We start from the raw sequence: 12,972 nt of genomic DNA, 5'->3' as shown, positions 1-12,972 counted from the left end.
GTTGCTTTTGCTGTTGGTGTTATCATTCTGTTGGATGTTCAGGAGATGAGAACAGTGGCACAGATGTCCCACTGGGGCCTGGAAAGGTGCTTCTTCTAGGTCTTTACGATGCATGTCAAGCTCCTGTAAGACGCTTTACTTGGGAAGAAAAAGTCTTTCCTTACAAGCCCGGTCCCTACTTTCTTGCAAGACTCAAGTCAGTAATCTCCAGATTGACATTCTCAGAGTGGAAGCTGCTGCCATCCTGAGCACGTGATCATCAAAGATGGGAGCAGACCGTGGGAGAGAGAACGCGCCGCGGCCGCGTCAGCAGCGATGATTGTGTTCACACCTTCCCAGGTGGATGGCAGGCTCTGAAATTGCCTAGAAGCTCTGGCGAGGAGGTTCCGTTCAAAACAGGGAACGGGCTAGAGATAGGCTGGGGAGACATCTCCTCTTTCAGCCAGCAGAGAGCTCGTCTTTTGTAACAGGCCTCTTTTTTTTTTTTTTTTTCTTTTGCCTCCCTTTTCCGAGATAGGTTAAAGTTAAGGCCGGACAAAGCGAGTAGGCTTTAGACCTCCACCATCAAATGCTTGCCCGGGGAGTGGACCTCCCCGCCTCCCGGGCTCTGCCTGCCCTTTCAGGAGCCCCCTGGGGGAGGGTCCTGCAGCAGGAAGGCCTCAGTTATGGCTTCTGCTGGGTTCACATTTCCACCTCTTTGAGGACAAGAAATGAGTTTTGCCTGGGGGAGAAAACCCACTCAAAGGGTCCTCACTTAACAATACAGCCCTTCCCCAAGAATGCCCCATCCAAAGACCCCAGTTTCCCTAATGGGTAAAACGATCCCAGCTGTGCCCTGGGGCCCGCCGCCCAGGGCTCCGGTTTCATGCAGGAAATTGTTTGCGGAGAGGTATGGCACGTTGCAAAGCCACTTCTCTTGGAGAATAAGTGGACTTCAAGCTAACTCTTTGCAAATGTAAACCCTTGTCCATGTTGGAACAGATGCAGGCCCTGGCAGGAGCATGCCGACGTCTGAGCCCTCACATGGGGCAGGCATGGGGTGTGAGCCGCTGAGGCCGCCGGGCGTCAACTTGAGACGCGGATCACAACTGTACAGGTTTGATGAGTTTCAGGCTTAGAGGATTTAGACAGGCATTTTCAGCTGTGCTTGGTGCCGCTAAAAGAATGTATCTCCAAAAAAAGAAAGAAAAGAAAGAAAGAAGAAACCTTGATGTTTGTGATAAGAGAAGGAGGAAATTAACACCTGTGTTTTGAACCCCCTGGCGTGCAGCAGAGAGACCTCTGTGCCCTTCACAGGCAGATAATGAGCAGTAGACCCAGTTGCCTGGAAGCCACTGTAAAGGCACCCCCAGCTCAAGGCTATTAAGGTGATATTTGTTTTCCGGAAGAAATGTGGATCTTTGGGGGAACGGCTTGAAAGTAAGCTGCAGACACAAAGGCTTTGTAAGTTACGTAAATCTCTATTTATCTATGTAATTGGCAACAACTGGGAATCGTAACACCTGACAGTTCGCAATCTCTTTCAGCTGTGCTCTAGCGGCCACGCTGAGATTGCTGAGCTTCTGAAGCTGATGCAGTGTTTAGTCATCCACGGGGATGGGGAGAGGCCGCCCCCTCCCCCGACGGCAGAGAGATAAGAGCCGGCATTTTGAGTGCCTGCCGAGGTCCTGATGTGATGGTGGATGCCGGGGTGCTAGCCTTGACCAAATGCTAAATTTTCGATGAGTATATCCTAAGCGTTACAGGTATAAAAGTGAGTGTCACAAGGAAATGGAAAGGACTGATTTGCCAGCAGGATGGGGTACAGTTTAGAGAAGCAATTATTTATTGTGAAACTGTTCTCTGTGTCAACTCCTTGTGGCGGATGTGTTCAACGCAAAGCCTCTGTACATAGAGAGATGTTCACTTGTGTTCTGAGTCCCACTCATAGTCCTTAGGGCTTGAATCACATTTTTTAAACACCTGTGCACTGTTTGTCTCTGTGGCAAGATGATATCTCAGAGAGAAATTCATTCATTGTGCTAACACAGAAAATACTGTCAAATGCATAATAAAAAAAATCTCAAAGTTTGCTCTGATGTGGGTTTTTCTCGCTGGTGTGATATGCATGGTTACATGTCAGTTTTCCATGGACCTCTGGAGAGGACAGAAAAGAGTTACCGTTCGGGAAGTAGATTCATCTAAAGTCAATTATGGAGCAAGATGGGTGAGGGGGGCTGCTTGAATTTTAAGGAAGGAGCGGGATCTGGAGACCATCCAAGGAAGAAAGAACATTCGGGGTGGTTGGGGAGAGATAAATCTGGGGAGAGCGTTGGCTCCTTCCCCAGGCACCATCCTGGTCACCTTCGTAGCGATGCATAGCTTTGTCTTCTGTCCCCAGAGGCACGGACACGTGCTGGGCAGGATTCCAGGGAGAGGACGGTCATAGCCAACAGCCAACAGTGGACCTTCGCAGCCTTTCCGATGGGCTCCCTTCCTCTCTCCCTCCCTCTCTCTCTCCCTCCCTCTCTCTCTCCCTCCCTCTCTCTCCCTCCCTCTCTCTCTCTCCCTCCCTCTCTCCCTCCCTCCCTCTCTCTCTCCCTCCCTCTCTCTCTCCCTCCCTCTCTCCCTTTTGAGTCAAGAATTGGAGACCATCAGAGGCAGGGAATTGGACAGAGACCCAGCCTAAACGCCAAGAGAAATCCAGTATTCTGGGTGGGTTTGATCACGTCTAATCTGAGAAAGCCCAAGAGACTCTTGTTTTAATTAAACACATTTTAGAGAATTTTGACTTTGATGAACTGATAGAGTTGGGTACTGATTTATCCTGTAGGATGTGAAGCCGCTCAGGAGGAGCTGCCAGTGTGCATGGGGGGGTACTCCTCCTGGACTCTCAGCCCTTTTAGCTGCTGCAGATCCAGAGAGAAGGAGGAGGGCCGAGGAGTCCCGGGAGCTGGGAGAGCAAGCCCCAGTGTGGCGGGCATTTCTGGCATCCGGGTGGAGGAATAGAAGGGGAGCCCGTGGAACTGTGGGTAGGATGGGCTACAGGAGTTACAGGGCCCCGTGCAAAATGCCAATGCAGGACTCCTGGTGAGACCGTGGGTAATCATTAATTGAATCCATTACACCTGTACCCTGCTTTCACCATCAAGGTCGTTTTAATTGTTGCTACAAAAAACGTGCTTGTCCTCCAAGGGGCACGTAGCCTAAAGAATAAGATATTTGTCCAAGTTGTTTTCCAAGAACTTGGAGTCAGCTGTGTCTAGTTCAAGCGGAGCCAGTTAAGACTGGATAAGACCACCAGCCCTCCAACTGGGCATGTGTGAGCGTCTGCTCGGTGACCTTTGACGTCAGAGGGCTCAAGTCTCCACCCTCCGATTGTGCTAAGCACCTCCATGTTTTAACGTGCAGAGGCCTGGAGCTTGGTTACATCTGTGCAGAATGACAATGACTGCATCTTTTTCCAACCACCTTCTCCACACTGCTCACGGCCCCCACGCCTCAGAACACCCTGCTTCTTCATCCCCAAATACCCCAAGCCCCTTGCCTTCAAGAAGGGGCGTCCGGGACTCGGTGTCCCATCTCCTCGCTTGGCTGCCACGTGAGTAAACCCTTTCTTTGCTGCAAACCTTGGAGTCTTAGCATTTTCGCTTGTGCGTTGGGCAAAATGAACCTGGTTCGGTAACGCTGGGTCAAAATTATTGAGAATTTCAAGACGGCAACAGTAGAACCAAGCTGGGGGCCTTTCCAGGCGCGGGGTCTATCACCTGCCCAGTTTGCAGGCCGGGGAAGCCCAGTGGAAGGGGCTGTTCGGTCTGGAGACCTGGCTTTGCCACCAAATCTCCGAGGGGAACCAACCTTAAACTGAGCCTCACTTTCCTCGTTTATAAATGGATGTGACCACTGGCCCCTGCCTACCGCACAGCCTTATTGGGAGGCCAAGTGGAAAGAAACAAGTATATAGACAACTTTTTGAATCCTAAACTCACACAAGGCAAAGATACAGTCTTCAAAGTTTGCCCTGAACTAGTCCCGGGTTCCTATTTTTACTTAGAAGTTTCTCACGGAAGCACATCTGTGAATGTTCCTCAGAGTAATAGAATTTGACTTAGAGAAATTGTCAGGATAGTCAATTACCCCCATCCCCACCCCTGGAAGACATGTATTCTCAAAATCCCCAAATCCTTTTATATGAATTCTTAAGTATCTCGAAGCTTTGGTAAATCAAGCTACCTGCTATTCACACCATTATAAATCCACTTGGGTCCTTCCGTCACCTGAATATGTGATTTCTTGTCTCTTAGCTGGCAGGAAAGCTCAGAACTGTTGAGATCTGAGTGGTATTTAGTGCAGGGAAATTGTAAGAATTATAACAGTGGGGGGCCGGAGTGAATAAACATGAGCACCCTTCTGCCACGCGTGTCACATTAATCCTTCCAGCATTCCGGAATGAGGCGCTGAGTAAATGACAAGAGGTGGGCGAGAAACGGAAGAGGCAGAGGGATCAAGAATTCGTGACAGAGGGAAAGAATCCCATGGGACCGGGGCGGGGAGGAGGGGTTCGTCTGTTGAACACGAGCTTGCTGCCTCCCCTGCTTCCTTCCTCCCTTCTCCTCTCCCGTCTTTGTTTGAACAGACCTCCATCATGGAACTGCTCTACATCCATTCCTATTTATCTACACTATTGGCAATAAGCACCAAGGTCAAGTCTGGCCAGTATCGGCTCCCCGCACAGCACCACCTGCGGGGGTGGGATGCGGGGTGTTGCAGCATCAGCTGTGCATCAGGGCACAGTCAGAGAGAGCAGATGTGGACAGATGGCAAGTGAGAGGGATGAGGAATTCATGACCAGGTCCGTGACACAAGGAACCAAAGCCAACTCTGTGACCCTTGAACTATCTCAGGGTACCAGCTCCCTGTCTGAAACATGAGATTCAAAGGGGGCTGAGTTGTCTCTCTCGAGACAGATGTCTGTTTTGCTGTTTTCAGACACACCTGTGGGCTCCACCTCCCAGAAAAGAGGGGTGGCTATCCAGCACTGCCCTTGCTAAGCTTCCGTCTGCCTGGACCAGGACCTGCCATCATTCATCTCACCGTGTTTAGGTCTGGCTTAGCAAGTATATGTTGGATGAATAGACACACGTGTAAATACTGAGTCCTGTGGAGCAGGGATCAGCAAAATGTTCCTGTAGAGAACCAGAGCGTAAATATCCTTGGCTGTCTGGACTATACAGTGTCTGTGGCAGCTACTCTGCTGTTGTAATTGGAAAGCACCCCTAGATAATGTGTATATGAATATATGAACTGGCTTGGCTGTGTTCCAATAAAACTTTGTTTGCCAAAACAGTCAGTGGGCCAGTGGGCTACCACTTGCCAATCCCTGCTACAGAGAACTCCGTGAGTAGTGAATTTTCTGTGTCCTTGTCCGTCTGAAATGTCTTTATGTTGGAATTTATAGATGGCAGTTTGGCTGGGGATAGAATTTAGGTTGACAGCTGTATTCCCGCAGTTGCTTAAAGATGTTATGTCATTCTCTCCTGATGTCGGTTACTGCTGGGGAAAATCTTGTCTAAGACCGACTGCCCTTCCTGCCTTGGCAATTTGTCTTTTCTCTCTGGTACTTTAGGAATTTTCTCCTTATCGCTGATGGTCTGAAGTTTCAGTAGCAAGTGTCTAAGTGGGGATTTTTTTTTTTTTTCCTCCAGTGTATACCAATTAGTACTTCGTATAACTTTTCAGTCTGAGGATCTCTACCCCCAGCTCCTATTTTAAAAGTTTCTGGAAGACGTTATGCTCTGTCCCCAGTACTGCTGCTCTGCTGGTCTGTCTCTCTGGAGTGTCTATTAATAGAATTTCTTTTTAAAAAATCTATTTTTTTATTGAAGCATAGTTGATTTATAACTTTGTGTTAGTTTTAGGTGTATAGCACAGTGATTCAGTTATACATTATATATATATAATATATATATATATTCTTTTTCAGATTTTTTCCCTTAGAAGTTATTATAAAATATTGAGTATAGTTCCCTGTGCTATACAGTAGGTCCTTGTTGGTTATCTATTTTATATATAGTAGTGTGCATATGTTAATCCCAAGCTCCTAATTTATCCCTCCCTCCTCTTTCCCTTTTGGTAACCTTTCATCTTTTTCCTATGTCTGTGAGTCTGTTTCTGTTTTGTATATTAGTTCCTTCGTATCATTTTCTTTTTAGGTTCCACATATAAGTGATATCATATGATATTTGTCTTTGTCTGGCTTACTTCACTTAGTGTGATAATCTCTAGATCTGTCCATGTCGCTGCAAATGGCATTATTTCATTCTTTTTCACGGCTGAGTAATATTCCATTGTGTGTGTGTGTGTGTGTGTGTGTGTGTGTGTGTGTGTGTGTGTGTGTGTATCCCATCTTTAGAATTTCAAGTACCTATTTTCTTCATGTTCCCTTGCCTGCATATTTCATGTTCTTTTTCTTTCTTTCTTTGAGTCTGAGTTTAGTATTGAAAATCCAGGCCTATCATTAGAAGACTCTTTTAGGTTTTCCAGGGAGCAAGTTTTCCTGTAAAGCTTTATTCCGGTCAGTCAATCCACAGATGTTTGTAGGGGTTCTCCCTGTGCAAGGTACTATGAGGAGTCCAAAACAGACATTAATTTCTCCCATTTATTCAAAGTATGTGCCACCTTTTAAAATCTTCGGTATATTTAATTCCATGATATAGGTGCTTTCATTGTCCTCATCTCAGATTCTCAAGGAAACAGAGACCCAGAGAGGTAATTAGCCCACAGTCACGTGGCTCGTACTTGGTCCTCACCTATCTGCATAGCGCTCACTTAGTTAATGGCAAGACAGCGAGGAATTAAGGCTCGTGATAATTTTACGAAGATCTTGTAAATTAAAGCATTTAACAAGTGATACTCTTACGTGATTGAGAAATTAAAACTATGAAAAAATGACATATAGGGAAGTCTTATCCCCATCTCTGACCCGGCCACCCTGTTCTAGGTGGTCATTTTTGTTACTTTCTAGTCTCCCCTTCTGCTGTTCAATTGTGAGAATATGGGCAAATCCAAACGCATAGACTTGCTTCTCTCTCCTTTCTTATGTGAAAGCATACGACACTGTGATTTTTCTTTCCGGACACCACTTCTTAGTCCAAATGCATGGTTTTCTTCTGATACCAAATACGTGTCATTTTCCCGCACCAATACTCCAATTCTGTGACACCAGCTGGGTGTCAATTCAATTCAATTTCAAGGTACCTGGAGGTAGCATCGGATCCCACAAATCAAGGGCTCATTCCCAGGAGACCGACCCCATTGCAGATACCAGCACAAGAGGGGTCCCCAGGGGATCCCCACTTCTGCCCAGCTGACTACAGCTTGGCTATTCTCACAACCTTGCCTCCCCCATCAGGTCTGATAACTCACTAGAATGATTTGCAGAACTCAGGAAAGCACTCTGTTTGCAACTACAGGTGTTTTGTTTTGTTTTGTTTTGTTTTGACAAAGAATGTAACTCAAGAACAGCCAGATGGAAGAGGGGCATAGAACAGGTTGTTGGGGGAGGGGGTGTCAGGCTGGCACAGAGCTTCCATGCCTTCTCTAAGCCTACCCCCTCCCCAGCACATCAATGTATTCGCCGATCCAGAAGCTCCCAAACCCCAGTAGGGGTTTTTATCGAGACATAACTGATTAAATCTCTGGCCACTGGTGGTTGAATTCAACCTCTAGTCCCTCTCCCTTCCCTGGGGGTCATGAGATGGGGCTGAACGTTCCAACCCTTTAATCATGGCTTCGTCCTTCTGGCATCAGCCCCCATCCTGAAGATACCTAGGCCCCTGCCCCCCGCCATGAGTCACCTCATTAGTACAGAAAAGATAGGAAATTCCAGAGGTTTTAGAAGCTTGGTGACAGAAACTGGGCACAGAGACCAAATATTTATTTTCTATTATACCATGAACCCACACTTCTTTTGTACCTCGCTTTTTTTGCTTCTTATGTCTAGGAGATGAATTTACCATGGTTTCTTCAACTGATACCTATTGATAGGCAACTGGGTCACTTTCAATATTTTTATTATATGACACATAATACTATGATGAATAACCCCACAGTGGTCATTTCATATACGTGCACATCATTTCTAGAAGTGAGATCGGTGTGTTAAAGCGGAAAGATGTCCGTATTTTGGGTAGATACTGTCATAGTTGAGGAATGTGTTATTATCCCCACCTCTAGAGAAGTAATCTGTCTGAGGCTTAACAAGGTGAAGTAATGTCCCCAAAGTGCCACGGCTAATAAGGAGGTAAGAAGGACCAACTTATATAAGAATTAGGGAGGCCTGATGGGCTGGGATGGAAAGTACTGTCTAGGTAAAGGGAGATACGTTTCACGAGTGATACTCGTGAAACATTAGGGAAAACAGTGAGTGGAGTGAGGACTGGTACACAAGGAAGTGGGAGCCACTGAAGGTTGTTGAGAACCTCTCCTGTCCCATAGTGATCCTGGGGGTGACTGATTCTTTCTGGAATTTTGATAACATCAGGAAGGGCAGTGGGAGCCATTAAAAACAGGATAGATTTGTTTCTTCCTTACTGTTGAGTGAACCCCCTCATAGGCAATTCTTTCAGACTGGACTCCTTCGTTTGGTTGCCATTTTCAGAAACACTAGGCCTCCATCCCATTATGATAGCTTTTGCATCTTTTCACCAACACGAGCATATTTTCCTCATGGAGAATGCAAAAGACAAGGTCCATATCCGTGTATGCCAGACATTCTGGGGGTGTCTATAAAGCCCATTCTTTAAAAACTTAACCGCCCACCCACAGGGTAGATCTCTGTGGCAGAGTTTATACCACATGACCCCGCCACTCTGGCCATATCTGATTGGACCAGGGTTGGCCACCTGAACAAACTGTCCATTAGGAGTTTAGAAGTGGGATGGTCTGACAGCTGGATAGATACTGGGGGTGAGGGCGCTGCAGTTGGGGGTGTCACAGCTCAGGAAGGAGCTCCCTTTTCTTGTTAAAAAGTTTCTTAATTTTTTATTGAAGTATATTGATTTACAGTGTTGTGTTAGCTGAAGGTGCTCAGCAAAGTGATTCAGTTTTACATACATATATATCTATTCTTTTTCAGATTCTTTTCCCTTATAGGCGATTACAAAATATTGAGTATAGTTCCTTGTGCTCTACAGCACATCCTTACTGGTTATCTATTATATATATATAGTGTGTGTATGTTAATTCCAAACTTCTATTTATCCTTCCCCCCACCTTTCCCCTTTGGTAACCATAAGTTTGTTTTCTATGTCTGTGTGTCTATTTCTGTTTTGTATATAAATTCATTTGTATCTTTCTTTTAGATTCCACATATAAGTGATATCATATGGTATTTGTCTTTCGCTGTCTGACTTCACTTAGTATAATAATCTCTAGGTTCATCCATGTTGCTGCAAATGGCATTATTTCATTCTTTGTTGTGGCCGAGTAATATTCCAGAGTGTGTGTGTGTGTGTGTGTGTGTGTGTGTGTGTGTGTGTGTGTATGTGTGTACTGCCTTAGAGCATTGAAGAAAGCCCGTCTTCAGAGATGGAGAGAGGAACAAGGAACCTACAGTCCTAGCAGAGAGACAAGACAGCATGAAGCCTGGTTCTTGGTGATGGTTCTTGGTGATGCTTTCTCTCTGGCTCAACTTCGTATAAGCACTGAGTGTACTTTACACTTGGATTTTATGCAATTACACATTCTTCTCTCAGCAAAATCCCTCCGGTTCCTGAAGCTCATGTAATGGGATAAAAATTCTAATGTGGGCACTCTCCTCTAACTTACCAGACAGAACCCAGTAATTACCAGCTCTTGTGGTCCCAAGTCCAAGGGAAAAGAGAGAGCTTTGACTCCGTTGCTCCTGTAAAGTCCTGCATCCATTGCAACTGGGCCAACCTGGGTCATCTGTCCATCCCTGAACTGGTCACTGGGCCAGAGGATTGGCCTGGGCTCCGATGCTCACTCAGCTCTTGGACTGAAGGAAGCTTCAATGCTCTTCTCAGAAGATGGGGGAAATGGGAGATGGGCAGCTAAACCCATGGGGCCCTATTGCACGTGCCTGTAACCCAAGGACGTTGGTTAAGGTATCATGTCTGCCTTGAATTAAGTGAACTAAGTGCTTCCAAGAGAAACCATGGTTTTCCTCAGTTTGCAGCCTGCCAACGTGAAATGCATCTTGACAGGCGTGTTCAGGGACTTCTTTCCAGACACATCTTTCTAGCATTTCTCACCAGAGAAGACCCGGTACCATCTTTATTTCTCTCCATGCCCTGTGACCCAAGAAAGAGCCTAGGGTTTTAATTGGGGGAAAGAGAAAATTCAAAGGGGAAATATGCCTTCTTTTTAAGAAAAGTGTTAGAGGAGACTGTCTCACAAATTGCAATGTAACTATAAGTCTGAGGCCAACGACTGTGTGTGTGTGTGTGTGTGTGTGTGTGTGTGTGTGTGTGTGTGTGTGTGTAGCGTTACGGGGATGCCCAGGAAACCATCACCCACAACCATACTCCAGTCTTACCCAGGGTCAGGGTGTCTGGAGTTTCAGAAGTCATATCTTTTATATTTTAAGTACTCATGCACTTAGTTGCTTGGATCAAAGACCAGGGGAAACATTTTCCTAGTGACTAATTGATTTACTTGGGATCAAGGAGTCCTAATTACAGGTATAAGTTAGAGATAAGAAAACATCAGTATGAATCAGAATTGCTATTGAATCTTCTTCAAAGTTATTTGACAACAGAGGGACTTCCAACTGGCGCAGGGACTTTAAATATGGCCCTAGCTTAGATCTGGGGGGAGATGAGTTCTGAAGGTTTTGCTTTTTCTCTTGGTTTATGTAAACTGGAAGTCAGTATTGGCATGGGGTGCGGGGCAGGGGGAAGGCCAGTTCCTAAGAACGTACTGCTTACCAGTTACTCTTAAGATAAAGTGAGCGTAAATCCCTCCTGTGACTGTGAGGCCATATTTGATTTGGTCCTTCCCCATCTACAATCTCATCTTTTAAATTATTTTTTAGATTTCATGCTAGTTGATCGACAATATTGTGTTAGTTTCAGGTACACGGCTTCAGATTCTTTTCCGTTATAGGTTATTACAAGATACTGACTATAGGTCCCTGAGCTCTACTGTAGGTTCCTGTTGTTTATCTATTACAACCTCATCTTGCCCAGTTACTACTGATGCTCCCACCACACGAGACTCCTTGCAGCTTCCTGAGTTCCTGTCCTCCTGGTGACCTTCACCGTGCACACCAAGCCTTCCTCCACATGGTCCTGTCTTGGGAGAGAGCCGCTAAGAGGCACAGTTCAGTGATGGAAAAGACCCGAGTCCTTTACTTGAATTTCCCAGAGGTGTTGAAGGGAGACCCTACAGATCGGCAACGCGTGTCAGCATCTTCCCGCACACGCGCACCCGCTCACACTTTCTCCACATCTCCCACGAGGCAAGAGCCTCCCGTCCTCAGCCCTTCTCCCCAGTTCCATCTCACAGAGGGGGTTCCCCTTCAGACAGGGTAGGTGGAGGAGCCAGAGGGGGAGGTGAAGGTCAAGGCTGCAGACCTCCTTGTTAATTCATGTGTAGTTGGTCCTGCGCATACTTATTTTGTCATTTTGTTTATTTCTCGTCCCCTCCGTTAGTCTCCCATGCTAGGACATCCATCGTGTTTTCTGCGTGACCGCAGCACTCAGACCAGCAGTCAGCCCTCACAGGGAGTACTGCCCAGTTCCTGCCTGGAGGGCCCACCGTCCAGTGGAAAAGCAAGCCAACAGACAGAGCGTGATCAGCCTGGGATTCTGTGACTGATACAGGAGCAAGGACCAAGCAGGCCTCCTCTCCAGGACACCTAACAGGTACCTGCCAGCTATGGGGCTCTTCCGCTGTCTCACCAAGAGTCACCACATTCGTCTGCCCATGGTGTGTTTCTTGCTTTAGATCAGTGCTAATGTCTCCTTAGCAGTTAGCCTCTCAAGATCTCACTTTTTCCATCTGAAAAATGAGGATGCTTTCCCAGAGCTGTTTGCAGACTTTTGCAGGCCATGGTCACCATCATTGTCAGCGGTCTCGGGCCACAATATGTTGACTACATGAAAGTAGGCGCACATCCCTGCTAGACAATTTTGCGGGGACTGTAAAATTCTCTGAAAGGTTTATTATTTTTCTTTGGACACATGTGGAATTAGGGTCAGTTAAAGTGGCAAAGATATAACTATACGAACTTATGATTTTCAACATTTTTAAATTTTACTCAGAAGAAATGATTCATTTGGCTCGGGTGTGTTAACTTGGACTTAGACAGCTACATGTGGGTACAGCAGAGTTGCAGTTGACTAGTTGACGAAATGCTAATGTTTTGAAGGCCTTTAGTGAAGCATTTATCAATTTTATTTTGCAAGGTTTGTTTGTATTTCGGAGCCAATAGATTTCATAGTTTTTCAGCCCTCAAATGCGGGTCCTTGAGCGCTTTCTCAACCGAAGCCTTGTTCCTACAAGGATGTGCCTCGGGATAGAATGGCTCCGGGCTGCCATTAGGGTTCCTTTTTTTTTCTCTTTTTTTGCCGGTAGGGTTCTAGATTATCATGGGTCCAAGTACTGCTTAGATTCAAATGATCAGTCTTGAGAAATGAAGCAAAATGGTTGACGTGTGGCTAGCTTCTGTCAACAGTTCAGTGAGCCATTGCTTGGTAGCAGATCATCTCAAAATTTAGTGACTTTGAAAAGATAACCATTTGTTATTTTGCCCATGGGTCTGTGCGTCGTCTGAGTGTATCTACTGAGCAGGCTTGGCTGCTGTCTGCGGGTTGGTCTATAATGTACCGTCAGCTGGTGGCTTGGCTCGGGACTGGCTGGGCTGACCTGGCTCTACTCCGTGTGGTCCCTTTCTTCCCACAGGCTGGTCTCCCTGCTGGAGGCAGGAATGTGAGGGAGCGAAGGATGCAGGGTCCCTGGGGCCTCAGT

Source organism: Stenella coeruleoalba (genome assembly GCF_951394435.1).
Source record: "Stenella coeruleoalba genome assembly, chromosome: 15".
NCBI classification, from domain to species: Eukaryota; Metazoa; Chordata; class Mammalia; order Artiodactyla; family Delphinidae; genus Stenella; species Stenella coeruleoalba.
The sequence above is the reverse complement of the archived record's forward strand: the minus strand, read 5'-3'. Positions refer to the sequence as shown.